At 35.6% G+C, this 22325-nt stretch overlaps 1 protein-coding gene across 1 annotated transcript in view; it reads right to left on the bottom strand.

Annotated features, from left to right (window-relative positions):
- DIAPH2 (diaphanous related formin 2) overlaps positions 1 to 22325 on the bottom strand; it is a 2325141-nt gene that overhangs the window by 116406 nt on the left and 2186410 nt on the right.

The raw sequence follows: 22325 nt of genomic DNA, 5'->3' as shown, positions 1-22325 counted from the left end.
GAAGCAATCATACAGAGCTGACAAATCGCTTCAGAAAACCTAACTGTGTGGTAAGTAAGGCTGTTCACAGTTTTGTTTAACGCAAAGCTTGAAAGACAACAGGGTAGAATATGATAGCTCATCTGTTTTTGGCCTGATAAGACTGCTGGTTTGGGAAGTGTAATGCAATTGTGATAAAAATAACATCCAACATCCTTTTAACGTATAAACAAACCTAGAGCAATAAAAAAAAACTGCAAAGTTAATCCGATGGAACAAATGTGAATTGCTGTAAAAATATATTTCTTGAACAGTTTCCTTTTCCATTATTCTCTTCGCTTTAAACATAGAAATAACTGGGTCCATCAAGTCTACCATATTAAATGTTCCTGATTTCTTAGGTTTGCCTTATGTGTGTCCCATGCATTTTTTTTTTAATTCTTTTACAGCTCTTGTATTTACCAAATGCTTTTTCACATTTCTCCTGAATCTACTACCATCTAACTTATGATTGTGACCCGGTATTTATTTTGTCCCTTCATATATTTGAAGGTTTCCATCATGTCACCTCTTTCCCTTCTCTCCTCTAATCTATACATATTTAGGTCATATAATCTTTCTTTTTACGTTTTATATTTTAAACCATGTACTGTTTTAGTAGCCGTCCTTTGGACAGTTTCTAGTTTATTTATATCCTTCTGGAGATAATGGCCCATAGTTATCAAGGTCTGTCGGACCTGATCCGACAGTGCGGATCAGGTCCGACAGACCTCGCTGAATATGGCGAGCAATACGCTCGCCGTATTCAGCATTGCACCAGCAGCTCACAAGAGCTGCTGGTGCAACGCCGCCCCCTGCACACTCGCAGCCAATAGGCCGCCAGCAGGGGGGTGTCAATCAACCCGATCGTACTCGATCGGGTTGATTTCCGGCGATGTCTGTCCGCCTGCTCAGAGCAGACGGACAGGTTATGGAGCAGCGGTCTTTGTGACCGCTGCTTCATAACTGCTGTTTCTGGCGAGCCTGCAGGCTCGCCAGAAACACGGGCATCAAGCTCCAATCGGAGCTTGATAAATATGCCCCATTGTCTCCAGAACTTTACTAAATAGTGATTTGTGAAGTAACATAAAAACATTGCTATTTCTGCTACTATTACCACTCCCAAAACAGCCAAGTATTTGACTAGCCTTACTGGCTGCACTGCTGCATTGTGTACCAAATGTTAAATCATTTGAAATAATAATTCCCAAGTCCATTCCTCTTTAGGTACAGTCAGTAATGTACAATTGAGACTAAAATTGGCCTTTAGGTTTTTGGATCCTATATGCATATTTTTTCTCTTGATAATATTATATTTTAGATCCCATTTATTTGCCCAGTCCTCCAGTTTTTTATGATATACAAGGGAAGACAAGCACATCTGCTACAGAGGCCCGTAGGGAAAAGGGAAAATAAGGGATGTTCCCTTCTTCCTACAAGTCTTCGTAGTGGGATTTGTTGGACTGTCAACTCCTTCAGGACGGTGACTATAGCTCAGCATGGTATCTCCAAAGTCTTATGACAAGATGTCCCCAGGAGCATGAAATACGACTACCGCCCATGGAGATTGCATTATTTTATGCTGTCTATCACTGTATATCTTTTAAGTGCAATAGTGTGTGCACTATTTTATACTTTTTAATAAATAACAATTGAATTGTATGCTTGATCATAGATTTCTACTACTAGTGAGGCACTACAGGAAGTCTCTACTATTCCCCAAACTGCACTGCATCCACATATCAACCATTTGTTATTTACTCACATTTACTGCTGACTCTACCAAAAAAAAAAGCTCACCTACTTAAGGTTTATTATTTATAAGTTGACTTATAATTTATATTAACCTTCTAAGGAATATGTACTTATAAGGATATGACCATAACTTTTTTAACTCCATTTTTTGTAACATCACTGTTCATTTGATTCAACCCTTCTGGAACATCAGTTCTGTTACGCACTTTTGTAACATCAGAAAAAAGGCACACCTTCCCCTGAAATCCACTTCCAATATCACTGATAAACATGTTAAACAAAACAAGCCCAAGAACTGACTCATGAAGATCACCACTAGTAATTGACCCCTCTTTGAATGTACTACATTAATTGAAACTCTCTGCATTCTATTCTTAAACCAGCATTAGATCTACTTAACAATCTTAGCATCTACTCCAAGGCAATACATTTTGTGAATATGTTTGTTGTGTAGGACAGTGTAAAATGCTTTGCTAAAGTCTAGATATACCACATCTATGGCTCCTCCCTGGTCTATTTATTTAGTTACATGGTCAAATAAATCATTTAGATTGCATTGAAGGTATATACTTTGTAATTACAAGATTGTTTTCTGCTCTCTTTCCATAAATTAACAATTAATTGAAAATGTCTTTAATGCAGTAAAGGGGCAGTAAACACTAAAATTGTTATTGTTTAAAAAGACAGATAATGCCTTTACTACCCATTCCCCAGCTTTGCACAACCAACATTGTTATATTTTTATACTTTATAACATTTAAACTCTAAATTTCTGCCTGTTTGTAAGCCACTACTGACAGCCTCTTATCAAATGCTTATCACAACAGGAAACTGCTAGTTAATGTGGGCAATATAGATAACATTGTGTTCACGCCCGTGGAGTTATTGAAGAGTCAGCACAACACAGCCCTAATTTGCTAAAATGCAAGTCAATAGATAATAAATAAAAAGTCATGGGATCAGGGGATGTCAGAAGATGCTAAGATACAAGGTAATCTCAGAGGTAAAAAGTATATTAATATGACTGTGTTGGTTATGAAAAACTAGGGAATGGGTAATAAAGGGGTTATCTATCTTTTAAAACAAAAAAATATATAGTGTAGACTGTCCCTTTAACACCTTGTTTACTACAGTGAAGATTACTTCCAAAGCTGTGACAGTAGGGACAATTCAGATGACATCACCCCAAAACAATCGCTGTCACCACCCAAATTTTTCATGCTACCTCTAAACAATAATTGAATTAAAAGCTAAGAAGATTCAACTATAGAAACAACAATATTTTGGTAATGTTATTTCTAAGCTTTTGGAAGGTGTGAATTTATGAATTAAGTCACTGGAGCACAAAGACAGATCAGATTAAATTTAGTTCACAGAGCATTAAAAAAAGGAGAAAACAAACTAAAGGAGATGATGTGTTTGTGCGTGTGTGTATATATATATATATATATATATATATATATAAAAAAAAAAATATATATATATATATATATATATATACAAAACACGGAATGGGGCTGCACTCTCATACCGGACCGGGTACACATCCCATGACCTTGCAACATGTTTACCCGGTCCGGCATGAGAGTGCAGTCCCCTTCCATGTTTTGTATATGTCTAGGGTGATTACATAATCCTGTGAACCCTTCCCTTGTTCCGAGTTTGTTTGGATTTGAGAGCTTGCATTGTGTGGCTGTTTTAGGGTCCCAGGTATTGGAAAGGACCTTGATGTGGTACCTGGGCTTGTCCCATTTGGTCAAATGCGATAACTAACCTTTCCATTTGTGCTTTTAAATCTTAGCTGAGAGCTTGTGAGTGCTGGACTTTCTCTCTGTGTTTTTATATATATATATATATATATATAAATATATACAGGGAGTGCAGAATTATTAGGCAAGTTGTATTTTTGAGGATTAATTTTATTATTGAACAACAACCATGTTCTCAATGAACCCAAAAAACTCATTAATATCAAAGCTGAATAGTTTTGGAAGTAGTTTTTAGTTTGTTTTTAGTTATAGCTATTTTAGGGGGATATCTGTGTGTGCAGGTGACTATTACTGTGCATAATTATTAGGCAACTTAACAAAAAACTAATATATACCAATTTCAATTATTTATTTTTACCAGTGAAACCAATATAACATCTCAACATTCACAAATATACATTTCTGACATTCAAAAACAAAACAAAAACAAATCAGTGACCAATATAGCCACCTTTCTTTGCAAGGACACTCAAAAGCCTGCCATCCATGGATTCTGTCAGTGTTTTGATCTGTTCACCATCAACATTGCGTGCAGCAGCAACCACAGCCTCCCAGACACTGTTCAGAGAGGTGTACTGTTTTCCCTCCTTGTAAATCTCACATTTGATGATGGACCACAGGTTCTCAATGGGGTTCAGATCAGGTGAACAAGGAGGCCATGTCATTAGATTTTCTTCTTTTATACCCTTTCTTGCCAGCCACGCTGTGGAGTACTTGGACGCGTGTGATGGAGCATTGTCCTGCATGAAAATCATGTTTTTCTTGAAGGATGCAGACTTCTTCCTGTACCACTGCTTGAAGAAGGTGTCTTCCAGAAACTGGCAGTAGGACTGGGAGTTGATCTTGACTCCATCCTCAACCCGAAAAGGCCCCACAAGCTCATCTTTGATGATACCAGCCCAAACCAGTACTCCACCTCCACCTTGCTGGCGTCTGAGTCGGACTGGAGCTCTCTGCCCTTTACCAATCCAGCCACGGGCCCATCCATCTGGCCCATCAAGACTCACTCTCATTTCATCAGTCCATAAAACCTTAGAAAAATCAGTCTTGAGATATTTCTTGACCCAGTCTTGACGTTTCAGCTTGTGTGTCTTGTTCAGTGGTGGTCGTCTTTCAGCCTTTCTTACCTTGGCCATGTCTCTGAGTATTGCACACCTTGTGCTTTTGGGCACTCCAGTGATGTTGCAGCTATGAAATATGGCCAATCTGGTGGCAAGTGGCATCTTGGCAGCTGCACGCTTGACTTTTCTCAGTTCATGGGCAGTTATTTTGCGCCTTGGTTTTTCCACACGCTTCTTGCGACCCTGTTGACTATTTTGAATGAAACGCTTGATTGTTCGATGATCACGCTTCAGAAGCTTTGCAATTTTAAGAGTGCTGCATCCCTCTGCAAGATATCTCACTATTTTTTACTTTTCTGAGCCTGTCAAGTCCTTCTTTTGACCCATTTTGCCAAGGAAAGGAAGTTGCCTAATAATTATGCACACCTGATATAGGGTGTTGATGTCATTAGACCACACCCCTTCTCATTACAGAGATGCACATCACCTAATATGCTTAATTGGTAGTAGGCTTTCGAGCCTATACAGCTTGGAGTAAGACAACATGCATAAACATAGAAACATAGATATTGACGGCAGATAAGAGCCATAGGCCCAGCAAGTCTGCCCGACCTTACCTAACAGTATGAACTTATCTAGTTCGTAGGATAGCCCTATGCTTGTCCCATGCATTTTTAAAGTCCCCCACAGTGTTTGTTGCTACTACCTCTTGAGGAAGTTTATTCCATAAATCAATCACTCTTTCTGTAAAGAAGTGCTTCCTCAAATTACTCCTGAATCTACTACCCTTTAGTTTGAGCTCATGATCCCTTGTTCTTGAATTTTCCATTGTATGTAAAATACCCACAGCCTCAGTTTTACTAAACCCTTTAATGTACTTGAAAGTTGCTATCATATCACCTCTTTCCCTTCTCTCCTCTAAGCTATACATATTTAGGTCATTGAGCCTATCCTGGTAAGTTTTATTTTTTAGACCATGTACCATTTTGGTAGCCCTCCTTTGCACAGATTCAAGTTTGTTAATATCCTTCTGAAGATATGGTCTCCAGAACTGCACACAATACTCAAGATGAGGCCTAACTAATGATCTATAAAGTGGCATAAGAACCTTACTATTTCTGCTGCAAATACCTCTATCAATACATCCAAGCATTCTGCTAGCCTTACTCGCTGCATTACTACATTGTTTACTAAGTTTTAAATCATCTGAAATAATAATTCCCAAGTCCTGTTCCTCGTCTGTAACAGTCAGTAAAGTGTCATTGAGTCTGTAATTAACATTTGGATTTTTCTTCCCTAAATGCATTATTTTACACTTTGCTGTGTTAAACTTTAGATCCCAGTCGTTTGTCCAATCCTCCAATTGTTGTATATCACTTCTCATTTTGTCTTCCCCCCCTGGAACATCCACTCTGAAAGAGGATGATGTGGTCAAAATACTCATTTGCCTAATAATTCTGCACTCCCTGTATATATATATATATTATGAAAAGACAGCACACACTTGACAAAAAATTGCAAACAATTAACTTAAAAAGAAAAAGATATGATTAGATATAAGCAAAGCTTATTGTAAAACAGTGTAATTGGGAGGTGACAATGCATGACTCCCACCTACCACTTCTACAGCCATCCAATGGTCATCCAGTATTTTTGTAAAGAACAACTAGCGACAGTATGTAAAATATATATGGTTACAAAGTTGATATAATCCTTCATCTTAATATCTTCTCAGGTGACAAACTAGGGCCATAAAGTAGCAATATTTATAAATTCACATGCTAATTTAGCAAAAATCTGACATCAGCTGTCCTTGTGTGTTTTGGTACAGTTTATTATCCAAACTGATATCATGTAAATATGCAAAGTAAAAGACATAAAAAAACAATAAATCTAACATCCACATAGAGAATCAAACCTATTTCTAAATCATTTGTCAATACGGATTACTAGATGTTGCTGGTATAAAGGAAAACTAACACTTAAAGGACCATAATACCCAAATGTTTAAACACTTGAAAGTGATGCAGCATAGCTGTAAAAAGCTGACTAGAAAATATCACCTGAACATCTCTATGTAAAAAAGAAAGATATTTTACCTCAAAAAATCCTCAGTAGCCACCTCCCATTGTAAAGGATTTCTAAGCAGCATATTAGTGTGTCTGTCCCGGGACAACTGAAGGGATGAGCATCGTGAACTCTCATATTATTTCACCAATCAGGTAAAGGAAGCTTACTATGAAATTTCATGAGAGTCAAGTCAAATCTCATGAGATGACAGTAAGAGTTCATGACCTCAGCACTGCTGATGCTGATTGGCTGCTGTTCATTTCTTCATTTTTTTTATTTTTTTTACCTGCAGCTGGGAGCAGCTGAGTATAACTTTTTACACAGAACTAACTCTACTGAGCTGAGGAGATTGTGAGGTAAAATATCTTCCTTTTTTACATAGAGATGCTCAGGTGATATTTTCCTGTCAACTTTTTACAGTTATACTGCATCAGTTTCAAGTGATTTAGCAAATGAGTATTATGTCCCTTTAAGTTTGGGGCCATTTGGGGGAAATTTATAAAATGAACCATGTGAGTTTGCTTGTAATGTAAATTTGCCCGTTTGTGGGAGAGCGCTATAAATTAGTGCTCCACTTGTAATAAGCCCATTATACCTTACATCTCAGGAAATCCTGTTTTTTTTATTGACAACAACTTGTTTATGATACCTTGTAGACAGTGGTGGTTCTAGACAAATTTTACTGGGGGGGCCAAGGTGGGGCCAGTGTTTATACACACATACATACATACATACACACATATCTACACACATCCATTCACATATATACACACATATATATATATATATATATATATATATATATATATATACTGTATATATATATATATATATATTTATATATATATATATACTATATATATACTATATGTATATATATTTATATATATATACTGTATGTATGTATGTATGTATGTATATATATATATATATACATACATACACACACACACACATATACATACATACACATACATACACATACACATACATACACACACACACACACATATATATATATATCAACACACACATATGCACTGTATATATATATATCTACATACACACACATACATACATACACACACTAAGTAGAGTTAGAAAAATTAAAAAAGAAGACTATGCACTTAACTAGTGCTACATAGTTCAGATAGCACATTCAATGAAAATGGTGTCAATTAATTATTTACATACATTAGAAAAATAAGGAAAACACTCCAGCAGTCATTATAGAGTTGTGGAGGTGAGAGGGCAGACTTACATCTCTTCTGGCAACGTACAGGCTAGAGAGAAAGTCTGCAAAACCAATCAGTGACACTTCTGGAATTCTTGTCTGCAGACTGCAGCTGTAAGACGCCTGCCCCCACAACAACCCGGGAACTGTAGCACATCTCTGAAAGGGGAGGGGGCACAAGTTTTACTTCACTTTGTTAACCCCACACTAGACAGTGTTTCAGGGACAGGGAAGCGGCTAAATAGCCTTGATCTTGTCCAGTATTTTTCAGTCAGTTCAGTGGCCAGCTCAAGGGGGCCACAGGGGGGGCCAGGGACATTTTTACAGGGGCACTGGCCCCTGTAGGTCCCCCTGTAGAACCGCCCCTGCTTGTAGAAAGCATACTTTATTCTGCATTATTAAAGTTCTTAAGCAAAGAAGAAAAAATATTACACAAGGTCTCTAAAAAAAATAAAAAAATGTAATTAACCTTTCCAATGTCATGGCATGAATAGTAATTTTCTCTGTAACCTTGGAGAGCTACTCAACAAAATTCTAGCTGACCCTGAAACATAAAGTATTGACAAAGTTTAACAGGTAAAAGAAAAAGCCTTCAAAGCCTTCCAGCATTTCTATATTATCGCTTTCTCTTTTTTTTTTCTTAACATTTTTTTTTCTTATAGATAGTTCAGACATTCCGTCTCAATGTCAGAATATCAATATTCTTTTTATCACTATCAAGGTTAACACCTGGATATATAAAATGCTTGAAATAGATTAATGATTTATCACAGCTTTTATTGACTTTTTAAATCACTGGGCTCATAAATTTGCCACTTGCTTGTAGAATTCTTAATATAAAATTAAAATTATGCAATTTGGTAAAATATTCACCATTAAGACCTTGACAATATGAACAAGAAGTTTTAAACAAGATGTAAGATTTTTTTTCACTCGAGGAGTTTAATAGAGAAGTCTATTTAAACACTATTTTAGTAGCAGCAAATAACAGAGATACAGAAGAGATTATAAAAAGCTGACTTAAAGGGACATAACACTCATATGCTAAATAACTTGAAACTGATGCAGTATAACTGTAAAAAGCAGACAGGAAAATATCACCTGAGCATCTCTATGTAAAAAAGGAAGATATTTTACCTCACAATTCCCTCAGCTCAGCAGAGTAAGTTCTGTGTAAAAAGTTATACTCAGCTGCTCCCAGCTGCAGGTAAAAATAAAAAAAAATGAAGAAATGAACAACAGCCAATCAGCATCAGCAGTGCTGAGGTCATGAACTCTTACTGTGATCTCATGAGATTTGACTTAACTCTCATGAGATTTCATAGTAAGCTTCCTTTACCTGATTGGTGAAATAATATGAGAGTGCACGAGGCTCATCCCCTAAGCTGTCCTAGAACAGACACACTAAAATGCTGCTTAGAAATCGTTTACAATGGTAGGTGGCTACTGAGGAACATTTGAGGTAAAATATCTTTCTTTTTTACATAGAGATGTTCAGGTGATATTTTCTAGTAAGCTTTTTACAGCAATGCTGCATCACTTTCAAGTGTTTAAACATTTGGGTATTATGGCCCTTTAAAGGAACATAATTCTCATATGCAAAATCACTTGAAAGTGATGAAGCATAACTGTAAAAACCTGGCATCAAAATATCCTCTCTGAAGAAGCGTGATGTGAAACGTGCGTCAGGGACGCACATGTTAGGAACATAGTCTCCTTATTTTTAAACTCTTAGCTTGTTCTAAAGTTCTGAATTTTCCAAATCTGCTTTAAAAATGATAGATAGTATAACGATAATTTCAGCTCCTGCTATCGAAGGAGCTTAGTCTCCGACAGTTTGACAGAATATCTATAGTTTAAACAGTAAAAACAGCTCCCATAATAGTAGGAGCTTATATAGATACCAGTGTAAATATTTGTTTTTTTCATTGTAGGCAGAGTATGCATTATGGAACCGAGGAGTTAAAGTAGTTTGTGGAAGTGCCTGTTAGTATTCAATCTTTTAATAAACTAGCATGCATGGTTTGCAAGTATGAGAATCATTAGACCAATTTTAACTGTACTCAGAAATATTAAAAAAATAGGAGGTGCATGATATCTGATATCATATCTTTTTTGTGCATTTTGCTTGGCATTTCAGTAAAAATGGTGAATATTATTGCTGGCAAATCTATTAAGCAGTCCTCCTAATATATACAAATATATTTACAAGATTGCTTCACAGTGCAGTATCCCCTATATTCAGTTTAAAATGAAAATATCACCTGAACATCTCTATGTAAAAAGTGAAGATATTTACCTAAAAATAGATATTTTACCTCACAATTTATTTAGCTCACCAAAATAAAGTGCTCTGTGAACAGTTATACTAAATCTGCTGTCCAGCTGCAAGTTGAAAAAAAAGGAAAAAAACAATATCCAATCAGCATCAGCAGTGATGAGGTCATGCATTGCTTTGCTGTGATCTCATGAGATTCCACTTAAATCTCTTGAGATTTCATAGCACAATTCCTTAAATTGTATAGGAAAATAACATGACTGTGCCTGCACATGTCAGATGAACACCCCCTTGCAAGTCCTGAGAGAAGAATCCTGATTAGCTGCTTAACGTCTCTTTACAAGGGTGTGAATACCTTTTTTAGATGTTCAGGTTATATTTTCTAGTCAGCTTTTTAGAGTTATGCTGCATCACTTTCAAGTGTTTCAACATTTGGTTATCATTTCCCTTTAATACAAACATGGCAACATATGTTCTAAATTAGCTCAGAAATACCCAGGCTTCAGGGCCCTTGTGATAGCTTGCGTAGAGGTCTCTCTGAGTTAGTGTTTGCTACATGCCAAAAGCTTGTGATGTCCGTGCAGTGAATTGTTTAAAGATATATTAAAGTTATGTATCTACATTAAAGGGGCATCAAAGAGCAAAACCCAAATGCTCTAATTTTATTATTGCACTATTGCTTGCATATAATCTGTGGGGGGGGGGTTAATATAGGACACACTCAATGTTGGGAGAGGGTGGGCCATAAAAGAGGAGTGGTGAGGGGCTCCACAAATTTGCTTTGGCCAGGGCCACGCAAATGCTAAGGTTGGCAATGCCTTTAATTTGACTTACAATTTGCCTTTTAAAAAAAAAACGGAAAAAAAAAAACATTTCTTTCTTCCTATCTGTTTCTCTGTCTATGCGCACACATGCACACATATATATTCAAACATGTTATGTTCAATGAAAATTGAGTCACAGTTGGTACAAAATTGAACATATCTCAATACATATATATCTGCTAAAGTTAGTTTGGCAGAGATATTTAGTAAACTGAGAATGTGACCCAAGAGAACTAGATTTTTTTCTGAAGCTTGAGTGTAAATTTCAATAGAATAAGTTCCATGGTTTGGCTAGTATTTCTATTTTCCCTCTTAGTATATTGAATGCCTTGCATGTGACACATTGTTTATACCATAGCCCAGAGACAATCGAGAGTTTTTAAAATAAACCACATCATAGATGCCTGCTGTTTCTTTGCTCAAAAACCCTCAGCAGTTTCAATTGATTTTCTATACAAGACATACATGATCTGTGGCTTGAAAGAAACAAAAAATAAATGTTGAAAATAATAAAACAGCTGTTTAAGGAAATATTATAAAGCAATAGGATATAATGTCATTTGAGTCTTGGTTGACTGTCAAGTAATTAACAGTTCCTAAGTTAATAAGAAGGTAAAATAATACTGTGTGTACGTTTTTTTATTACTATTATTGCATAAAATTCTCCAAATAAGAGACAAATCAATGTTTGTGTTATTCAGCTAAACGTACTTTGATTTGCAGAGGAACAAATTATAAAATGCTCACATTGATCTTTTTTCTTTATTACTCGTTCTCTTTGTTGATAAAGATTCCATCTTCCCATAGAAAAAAAAAAAGACTTCTAAGATGAAAATAGATTTTTATTACAGAAAGAATAACTGTATTTCTTTAGCTTAACCTAGTTAAAGGGACATTATACACATTTTTTCTTTGCATAAATGTTTTGCAGATGATCTATTTATATAGCCCATAAAGTTTTTTTTAAAATAAATGTATAGTTTTGCTTATTTTTAAATAACATTGCTCTGATTTTCAGACTCCTAACCAAGCCCCAAAGTTTTATGTGAATACCGTCAGCTACCTTCTCCAGCTTGCTCCTGTTTGTGTAAAGGGTCTTTTCATATGCAAAAGAAGGGGGAGGGGGAGTGTCTTATTTCCCACTTGCAGTGGGCTTTCCAACTACCTTTTCAACAGAGCTAAACTGAGAGCTTCTAAGTAAGTTTTTAAACCATTTTATACTGGATTTTTATATCAGTATCTGTGCATCTTATTCTTTATAGTAGTGTCTATTACATGCAGTTATATGAAAATGAGTGTATACTGTCCCTTTAAAGAGCAACAAATATAAAAGGAAAAGATAGCTTATACGGTAGATTAATCCTTTTTGTCCCCTACTGTGGCTCAGTGTAAGGTTTAAAAAAATATATATTTGCGTCCATGAGGGTATTTAAATATTCCAAGTCAATCCCTACACAGACAGCATCTAGATTCACTCAAAAGAAGAGATTATTGATTCCTCTTGACATAAAATCAAGATTTAAAGGACCAGTCAACACAGTAGATTTGCATAATCAACAAGTGCAAGATAACAAGACAATGCAATAGCACTTAGTCTGAACTTCAAATGAGTAGTAGATTTTTTTCTAACAATTTTAAAAGTTATGTCTTTTTCCACTCCCCCTGTACCATGTGACAGCCATCAGCCAATCACAAATGCATACACGTACCATTTGACAGCCATCAGCCATTCAAAAATGCATACACACTTATTCTTGCACATGCTCAGTAGGAGTTAATGACTCAAAAAGTTTAAATATAAAACGACTGTGCACATTTTGTTAATGGAAGTAAATTTGAAAGTTGTTTAAAATGTCATTCTCTATCTGAATCATGAAAGTTTAATTTTGATTGAGTATCCCTTTAATGAGTCTCTGACAGGCAAGAATTTGCTTAACTAAAAAAAAACTAAAACTACGTTTACATATAAAACTTTTATTTGTTCACAGAATGTACCAGAGATTATTGTGTAAACAAATAATCCTATAAAGTGGTGTTTTTTTCATTGCTTTAGGTCTCAAATACTAAAAAATATAACTCTACTACTCAAGGATATCAGTAAAGACATTTTAATGGATATTTGTGATATGTTTGAATTATCTAATTATTATTTCAGATGATTTAAAAATTGGCAGACAATGCAGCAGCGCAGCCGGTAAGTCAAGTAAAATACTTGGTTCCATTGAGAGAGGTATTAGCAGCAGACGCAGGGTTCTTATGCTACTTTAGGCCTCATCTGGAATATTGTGCACAGTTTTGGAGACCACGGGGTAGATTTATTATGCTGCGGATGCAGCTGTTTCCACACAAGCCTTTAGGCTTGCCGGAAACAAAAGTTAAGAAGTAGCTCCTTAACTCACCCGCCACCTCTAAACTGGCAGACAGCAATCATCTTGATCGGATCCGATCGGGAGGATTGACACCCCCTGCTAGCAGCGAATGTGCAGGGGGCGGCATTGCACAAACAATTCTCAAGATGCTACATGCTACAGATATCTATCTATCTATCTATCTATCTATCTATCTATCTATCTGTCTGTCTGTCTGTCTATATGTCTTTCTATCTATGCAATTACAAGCTGTTTAACATCACATTTATGTATATGGTTTATAAACCATTAAAGTATTTATATTTAGTTGAGGTACTTTGTAAAATGTGACATTTCTATACACAAAGGCAAGTAATATAGTGTAGGGGGACATGCAAGCAAAAATTTGACTTTCAATTACTTCTATTCAAACATACTTTGCTCACTTGGTGACCTTTGCTGGAAAGCATACCTAGGTAGGCTTAGGGAACCAATGTACTACTGGGAGCTAACTGCTAATTATTGGCTACATTCATTTGTCTCTTGTCATTAGCTCACCAGATTTGCTTAGCTAGCCTCCGGTAATTAATTTCTTCAGGGGTTAAACATATAGTTATATACAAGCAATAGTGTAATAATAAAATAGACTGTCCCTTTAACTTTTCTTGTGGACACATGCTCAGCAGATACAATGGTAGGTCACAGTGACGAGCATCTGCCATTCACAAACACACACTAACAAACCAGCAACACACTAACAACACTATTTAAAAAAAATAATATATATATATATATATATATATATATATATATATATATATATATATATATATATATATATAATTAGGCACGTTGCACAATTGCCATTAATGGAAACTAGAGATGTGGATAGGAAAAAATGTCATTTTGTCACTCATTATCATTCATGGTCATCTTGATTTTGATTTTGAAATTTTCATCTCGAACTTAAATTTTCGCTTTGAGCTACAGTGCAGATTGTTGCCATTTTTCTTTATCTGAAGCTGTAATCAGCTATATTAGCTTTAAATTGTCATTCTGTGTAATTCTTAAACTTATTCTTTAATTTATACATCTAATTTTTGTGCACTGCATTTTTGGTAAAACTAAAAATGTACTTAAAGGTACAGTAACAACTTGTAGTTTACTCAGACAAATAAGATAAGTTGTGTACTATACTATAGTATACTATATTTTAGTCCAATAAGTAAACTTTTTTTTAATAGTACAACTGGGGGGCACAGTCACACAGTAACTGGCAACTGCTATTGCTATGCTGCTAACACAGTGAAGAGTAATACGGATCTGAGACTCTGAGCAGTCTGCAATCAATTTAAAATCATCCTTTCACATCCCTCCCCTGAGAATGCTGTTTGGCTAGAAAATGTCACAGGTTTCCACTGACAGGCTGAGATAAACTGTCAATCTATTGTGCTGCTCCTTCCTGGTTTGCAATCATTGGATAATGCCTGCTTGCATCATAAAAATGGCATACACCAATCGAAAATGAAAAAAATTATTTTAAAAGAAAGCGTTTTTCTTTTTATCTTTTTTTCATTTTCGGTCTGTTTAGTTTTCGGTAAAGCAATGAAAAAAAAAAAAAAATTCTTTGATTTTTCCGAAAACAGATGCACATATCTTGTGGAAACTGAAACGTACTGTTGTGTATCTATGTATAGTTTCATTTCAATAAAATAAATTAGAAATACAAAACATAATATTGGAATGTTGATTATCATTTATGCACATTGATGTGTATGAGAGCAACATTCAAATGTCACATTTTGCTATTTTGAAGGTGCTTCTCTTAAATCAGGTGCTGAATTTAGTAATGTAACATGTTTTATTTGTTTTAAACAACTAATTTCAAAGTATTCATAAACAAACATGCCTAATCAGGAACACCCCTAATCAAAAAGGATGATCTTCCTTGAGTCATTCTGAAGTAATCGATGACTCCAGACTAGACCTCCTGAAGTATGCCCACAGGCCAAAATATTTAAATGAGATGACTCTAGAGTCATTCATTGGCTGTTCATGCTTGTGAAGTAATCAGTAAGGTAATCTGCTAATCATTCTGAAGTCATCACCCAGACTTGTTTTTACCTTAGCTGATGACTTTACAAGTCTGATGATGTCTGATGGTGTGCAAATTACATCTAATCATCATCATCAAATGACTCCAGGATGGTCTCTTAAGTAATCTTGTTTGTTTTGGGATATAAAGAGAAACTTTTTTGCAAAGCAAGGAGATACAATTCTTTCTTATTGAAAAAAAAAAATAGCAAAACATAGCAGAGAAGCTTTCAGTCATACGCATTTGAACTTAAAGAGACAGTAAACCTAAAAAATAATGTTATATAATTCTGACAGCTTTCAAAATCAAAGGTATTTAGAGATTTTAGCTGTCAAAGTTGCACTTACATGTTCTCCTCTCCATGATCTTCTGATTGGGTCTTCTTTTTCAAAAGCACTTTGCGGGCACGCTGTCTAATCACAGTGCGTCTGATCGCGCTATTGAACTGAATGTAGCGGGTTCAGCAATATCAGTGATATAAGAGCAGCAAACAAGAAATTGCGCACCTAGGAGCACAGATAGGCAACCTATACTTGGGCAAGGAACAAGAGAAATGAGGCTGCTGTAATAGATGCTGATTTGCGCCAAGGATGACGCAAGGATGTGCCCAGGAAAGCGCAAGGATCCACACAATAAATGACACAGAGATGCAGCTGCAGCGCGTGGTAATGACGTCAACGCAGTGCTGCGCAGTGACAACCACAAACAGCGGAGCAGAGGCGGCAGGTACATGACAGGAGGGAGGGAAAAGAAAGTTGATAGAATTCAAAGAGAATATAAATTGTCACACTTTCTGAAGCAAGAACAAGCTCAGTATGAAAAGTATAAAATCAATCAAAACCAATACTTACATCTTCTCTTATCTAAACAATATTAAATGTGCAAATAAATATATAAAAAACAGGTATCCTCACAAATATGGGGCAAGTAATATGCTCAAATACAATGAGCTTAAACTTGTGCTTTGCACAAACACTAACAGTGTATGTCACCATAAGTAAGCTCCGCCCCCAAAATTATGGTCTCCGAGCCTTGGTTTGTAATGTAAATTACACCATAAATAAATAGCATATAGAACATAATACAAAGTGGAGTTACCTACACACACAAAAAAACACACAGTTGTTTCGGCTATATTAATATTTTTGCCATTTTTCTTTTCACATAGTACTTGCTTATACAAAACAGCGGCAACAAAATAATGTGTTCCCGTGGTTCCTCTATATATAAAAACAAACGGCTATAGTTCCCTGTCAGACACAGCTCACGCTGGTATTTTATTGAGAGGAAAAGTCAGATGGCATATGAGTTTTTCCCACAAGGGAGCTCTTTCTAATGTGAAAACGTGTCCCCTGCCATAAAGATATTGCTGCTGCTAAGTCACACTCCCATGTTAATTGGCTTCAGTCATTATATATCACTACTTTTCATAAGGTTAAGGTAAATTTAAATGTCAAGTGCCCTTATAAATAAGCTAAATCTTCTACCAGAGACTTACAGGAAGCTACTTGCTTTATCCTCCCCGTTCCATGACAAAAATTAAACAAACAATCCATTCCCTTTGGATACAGGAGTGCCACGTACAGACTGTGATGGTATTTGAGATTAAAGGAATATTAAAGGGACATTGTACACTAGATTTTTCTTTGCATAAATGTTTTGTAGATGATCCATTTATATAGCCCATCTGGGAGTGTTTTTGTAACAATGTATAGTTTTGCTTATTTTTTAAGAAGATTGTGCTGATTTTAAGACTCCTAATCAAGCCCCAAAATATCAGATGTATACACGCGATTACAGATTCCTGCAGGCTCCTGTTTATCTGTCTTTTCATATGCAGCGAGGGGAGAGGGCTGTCTGATCTTCTTGGTTTCAAAGCCTCTTTCAGTGGGTGTCCCAGACTAACCTCACCCGTGATAAACTGGGAGCTTCTAATTAAGTTTGTAAAAGGTTTTATACTGGATTTTTAGATCAGTATCTGTGCATATTCCTCTTTATAGTAGTGTCTATTACATGTTGTTATATAAAAATTGGTGTACACTATCCCTTTAAAGGGACATAAAGCTTCAATAAGAAAAATGATTTGATGCATTAGAAGTGTTTCATATTGCACTAATTCTTGCCAATATCGATGTGCTTAACACCTACATAGTATAACTTTTTTAATTTTGAAAAGAAACATTTATGCAATATGATTACATTAACAAAAAGGCTTTGTAAAAGTTTCACGTACCCCCTGCCCCTTCATTCAAACACTATAGCAGAACAGAGAGCAAGCAGTGGCATGTATTGTATCAGCAATTATTAAAGGGACACTAGAGATGTGCATTCATTAAGTTATGAATACAAAGGGGTTAATACTTACCTTTTGCACGCTGGAGTGTGCGCTAACCTGATCCTCTTCTTGCCAGAGCCCAGCTGCACTAACAGGAGGCTTAGTGTGGTCAACTCCCAGCACCTGTAGTAAAGTTATTGCAGGTCCTGGGAGCCAAGCGCATTAAGCCGGATGTAAACATGGGCTGACGTTCTGGCAAGAAGAGGATTGGGTTAGCTTTTTCACCTGTAGCTTTGAACATTTACATTTGTTTTAATAAAAACAAATGAAAATGTTTAACTAAAATACAGTATTTGTTTTGTTATGAAAATTTTGTCCGAAATGAAAATGTATTGACTGCATACGTCCAAAAGGATACTAAATATGTTTTATGCACCTCTATCTAACCATGGTTGCTGTCATTATAGAACTTAGTTTACACTGCAGGTATCTGAATGAGAGTTACTGCGCATGCGCAAATGCGTCAGTACTGAAATGTAGTGAGAGACAGATTTCAACATGGTGACACCTATGACTCTAGGGGGGGGGCAGGGAATAACCTCAATACTGTGCCTATAAAATATATTAAGTGTTTAATGACCTTTTAAAGCAGGGGTCAGAAATCTTGGCACCCCAGATGTTTTGGAACTACATTTCCCATGATACTCAGCCAGCCTTAAAGGGACAGTCTACACAAAAATTGTTATTGTTTAAAAAGATAGACAACCCCTTTACTATCCATTCCCCAGCTTTGCACAACCAACATTGTTAGATTAATATACTTTATAACCTTTAAACCTCTAAATTTCTGCCTGTTTCAAACGCTCTATAGACAGCTTCGTAATCACATGCTTTTGTATTTGCTTTTCACAACAGAAGACTGCTAGTTCATGTGGGCCATATAAATAACATTGTGTTAACGCCCAAGGAGTTATTTTACATTTAGCACAACACAGTACTAAATGCAACTCAATAGATAATAAATACAAAGTTATGTGATCAGGGGGCTGTCAAAAGATGCTTAGATATAAAGTAATCACAGAGGTAAAAAGTATATCAATTTAACTGTGTTGGTTATGCAAATCTGGGGAATGTGTTATAAAGGGATTTACTATCTTTTAAAGCAATAAAAATTCTATTGTAGACTGTCCCTTTAAGTGTGTCTGAACATCATGGGAAATGTAGTTCAAAAACATCTGGGGTGCCAAGGTTGCTGACCCCTGCTTTAAAGGGACAGTTTCAAATAGTCCATATTAAATGGTCATAAGATAAAAATATTTATTTTAAAAAAGTGAATGAGTTTGCTGTTTTTGGTAAAACTGCTGCCTTTCATAAAGGAATTTTCTTAGTTCTACTTTAAAGAAGTTTTTTTTTTAACGAATATTTCTGCACTAAATATTTTTTCTTTTTGTCAGGCTTGTGGCAGCTTGCCACTGTCATTCAGTTCAGATGTGTGACTGAGCAATGAATAATTACAAAGAGTTTCTAATATCAACATCCCCGGCAGCAAGTTAAAGTCTCCACAACCATAGTAAATTAGATTAATTCATTCACTGTCCGAGTTTAAATCAGTTTTTATCTGAATTGAAATAAATATTGTTTCAATTGTTTTGTTGCTTGCTACCTTTCATTTTTACACCGAGGCTGAGCAATGAATACTTCGTTTTCAGTTTTGGACAAACATACAAATGTGCATTTTCTACACGATTCAGTTTAATTTGACTTTTTCCCCAGTTTTCATATTTTAATCCTTAAATAAGCATGACTGTTCTTTTTATGTATACAAAGTTCAAACCAGTGTAATATAGCAACATATTATTAAAGGGCGAGCAGACGTGATTCGCTTTAGTAAATCATGTCCGCTTGGCCTCGCTAAATGCTGGCATTTATCATTGGTAAAATGCTTGTGCAATGCCGCCACCTGCTCACTGGCGGCCAATCACGGGGGCCTCCAATCATCCTGATTGGATCGGCATTGTAGCATTTTTATTTTGAAACAAGTTTTGTTGTGTAATTTTGTGCTTAAAGGGGCATTATAGTCAAAAAATAAAATGCTCTAATCCATTAGAGAATGTCATTTTAAGACCATTGATCTTGAACTACCAATTATTTAACCCCCCCAAAAGGGGTTAAACACACAGTAGAAGTGCCACTCTCTACTAGCAGAGCACTGCTGGTCCCAAACAGGTGACGCCACTGATCCAATCAGCAGCACTTGTTCCCCATCTAGTGCTGCTGATCCGATCCACTTGGGTCCTGAGTGGTACTTCTACTATGTGTTTAACCCCTAGTGGGGTTAAACACACAGTAGTCTAGGGTCAATAGTCTTAAAATGATATGCTGTAATAGATTAGATCATGTCATTTTTTTTATTATAATGGCCTTTTGATTCTGGCACACAAAGATGTATACCTGTGGCCTCTTATGCTGCTCCAGATGAGGATACAACAGGTGCTTTTTATTTAATTGATATCAGCAATTATGTTTTAGAAAATACATAATCTATCATAGGCATCTTGGAAAGTTGTAGTATTATTATGCCATAATAATACTAAAACTTTCCAAGATGCCTATCATAGATGATGTATTTGAATAAGGTTTTTTAGCTATACATATGTGCATATAGATCGTACTAGGGTTATCAGGGTTAATATCGATTTAACAACTTATTTCAGTTGTCTAATTTTTAATCCAGTTATACCCACTATTGAATATTACACACTATACATGACCGGCAAAACTATTATTTTAATTTAATTTATTTTTATTTTTATGTTAATCAATATTGATTAATTTTTTTAACAATTTTGCATTACACGTATATGCAAAGTCGGTTCTATTAAGAATTGAATGTTTATATTCAATTTTATAAGACAGTACATATATAGTTTAAAATAAGCTTAAGGATTATTTTTATATTTTTCTCAATATATGAATTGATTAGTCCATATTAATAAATATCCACCTTATGAGAGAGATAATTGAAAAAAAAGGCGGACTTATTTTGACCAATCACGAAATATACACCCATTTATAAAGCAGCCAAGAATCAGCTCAAACCATCTTGATAAAGCCATTGTAAATGGCGAAACGTGTTGATGGGAATAGAGCAGTGTCATATGAGTAATATTACATTACCGATTCGAAGGATTACAACAGATTTACAAAGGAACTACTTTTCAACCAAAAAACACTGTGCAGAATAAAGGATTTTGGCTTCAACACGGATCTTCTTTCTGATAGTACCGACGTAACGTGTGACATCACCAGCTACACAGAGCACGGACACCTGTGTCTTACCACAAGAGGATCGCATCAAGCTCAGAGGGGAGCAGGTAGGCACGCAGAGGTGTAGCAGCCCTGTAGTTTGGTTTATTGGTACACATCTTCACCTGGTTTATACGTAACACTATAACCAACGTAAAACATCTATTGAAATATCGGTATATAAACTTTTAGTGTGGATCTACAAGGGACACTGCTATTAAAGGTTTATCTATAACACGGCTGGATTATTGCTGTCACATAGTGAATTCTACTCTATAGGACTAGAGACTACATTTTCTCAACAATAAGGGAATATGTATACTGCCTGATTCTCTCTCTCCTGTTTATAGGACACCTAAGTTTGGCCATTTTTTGCCTGTTAATTACAGAAGTGGATATCCATTCTTTCATATTTTGAGCTCCTATTTATCAGTTTTAGATTTTTATTGTTTTTTGGTATGACCGGTCATATATATATATATACATTTTTGTTTTTAAATAAATTCTATATAATCTATGTCATATATATATCTCTTTGTAGTCATTGTTATTTTATTTTAAATAATCCATTAGGATTGCTTTTATACTTTACGTATATACATACTTTTTATCTTAGAGACCTCCTATTGAGGTTTCTAACGGTTTACCCCCATAGCTGTTAGTGCACACACACACATTCTTATCATTATATACAGGTGGCCCTCTGTTTACGCTGGTTCAATTTGCGCCATTTCAGAATAACAACCTTTTTTTCAGTCATGTGACTGCTATTGAAAAGCTTTGAAAATCAATGCCCTAATTAAAATAGCCAGTAGGTGGAGCTGTCCTCTTGTTTTGCAGCAAAGTTATGCAACTTAACAGCCTTAAATTGATCTGTGTACACAGAGCAGACATTAGCTATCGAGCAACAAGTTTTAGTAACCACTTCCCTATTATCTTCCTGTCCAGCTGCTTGAGGTGAGGGTGCCTAACTGCCTATTAAACACTGCAGATTGAAATGCATAGAATAGGTGCAGACCCAATATTATCTAACATGCTAACAATGCAGAGAACTGATTGCAGAAAAATGCAAGTACAAAAACATTTTTGTTCATTAACCTTAGTTTGATGATGATGCAGTCTGTTGTGTAATTATTTTATTAGGTGATGTTTAGCAAATGTTTTTGTTCATTAAACTTAGTTTGATGATGATACAATCTATATTATTAGGTTTATAATGCTGTTTAGCATTTAAAGTCTTCATTTCAAACCTTTAAAAATAATGTATTAGGTCTTACTTATGACACTTTTGA

Source organism: Bombina bombina, chromosome 1 (assembly GCF_027579735.1).
Source record: "Bombina bombina isolate aBomBom1 chromosome 1, aBomBom1.pri, whole genome shotgun sequence".
Taxonomy (NCBI): Eukaryota; Metazoa; Chordata; class Amphibia; order Anura; family Bombinatoridae; genus Bombina; species Bombina bombina.
The sequence above is the reverse complement of the archived record's forward strand: the minus strand, read 5'-3'. Positions and strand labels throughout refer to the sequence as shown.